The sequence below is a fragment of the Sarcophilus harrisii genome, chromosome 1 (assembly GCF_902635505.1).
Source record: "Sarcophilus harrisii chromosome 1, mSarHar1.11, whole genome shotgun sequence".
NCBI classification, from domain to species: domain Eukaryota; kingdom Metazoa; phylum Chordata; class Mammalia; order Dasyuromorphia; family Dasyuridae; genus Sarcophilus; species Sarcophilus harrisii.
The window spans coordinates 191649432-191650812 of NC_045426.1; positions in this window are offsets into that span (position 1 = coordinate 191649432).

The following is a 1381-nucleotide window of genomic DNA, read 5'->3' on the forward strand; positions in this document are numbered from 1 at the left end:
GATGGCACAGTGAATAAGAGTACCAGGCCTGAGTCAGAAATACTTGAATTCAAATATGGTCTTAGACATTTATTAGCTGTGTGACCCTGGACAAGTCACTTAACCCTGTTTGCCTCGGTTATGTAAAATGAGCTGGAGAATGAAATGGCAAATTGCCCTAATTCTTTACCAAGAAAGTCCCAAATAGGGTTACAAAGTTAGGCAAGATTTGAAAAATTACTTAACAACAACATACTTTATAACCTCTCATCTGCTAATCATGTTCCAGATAACTGTTTGGGTAAATCATCTCTGGATAAGTCAGCTTTTGTGCAATTATATTTTATATTTATATTAATTTCATATATTATTTATATATATTTATATTATATAATTTAACATTATTTTATATTATTGTATAATTACAATATATTACATAATATATTGTATAATAGATAATATATTTAAAATGTTATTATATTCTATAATATTGTTATATTATTATGTTATATTGTATATTATATATTATAATACATTATATTTTGAATGTATATTTTATGTATATGTGTAAAATATATTAATATGTAACATACAACCTAAATTTTATTTATTTATTTTTAGGTTGGTATTATAACCTTAATAATAATATGGGATAATAGAAACATCAAAGAACCAAAGAATTAAAATGCAAGCTATGTAAAATCCCAACTAAAACACAAATGTGAATAAGGTATTCATTCAGTAGCTAACTAAAATTCCAAGAAAGACAATACTCTCAATATAATAAAGTACTGCAAAACAATTGGCAATATCCAGGTATCAAAACTGTGGGTTTTGTCTTTTATATCCTTTTTTCAATATGATCTAAATTGTAAGGAGTTTGCCATGTACAACTGGAAAGTAGATTAACTAGAGTATATAAATAATATTTCTCCTTTTCTATCTTCCACCAGAAGAAGAATTCTTTACCCTTCACCTTAGGATTCTTTAGTAGACAGAAAGGAAGGAAGGAAGGAAGAAAGGAAAGAAGGAAGGAAGGAAGGAAGGAAGGAAGGAAGGAAGGAAGGAAGAAAGGAAGGAAGGAAGAAAAGAAGGAAGGAAGGAAGGAAGGAAAAGGAAGGAAGGAAGGAAAGAAGGAAAGAAGGAAGGAAGGAAGGAAGGAAGGAAAGAAGGAAGGAAAGAAGGAAAGAAGGAAAGAAGGAAGAAAAGAAAGAAGGAAGGAAAGAAAGAAGGAAGGAAGGAAGGAAAGAAGGAGGGAAGGAAGGAAGGAAGGAAGGAAGGAAGGAAGGAAGGAAGGAAGGGAGAAAAATAAAGAATGGCAAAGAGAAAAAAGAAAAAAGGAAGGAAGGAAAAAGGGAAGGACGGAAGAAAACTAAACAGACAGATTAGTGGCCTAATTGGC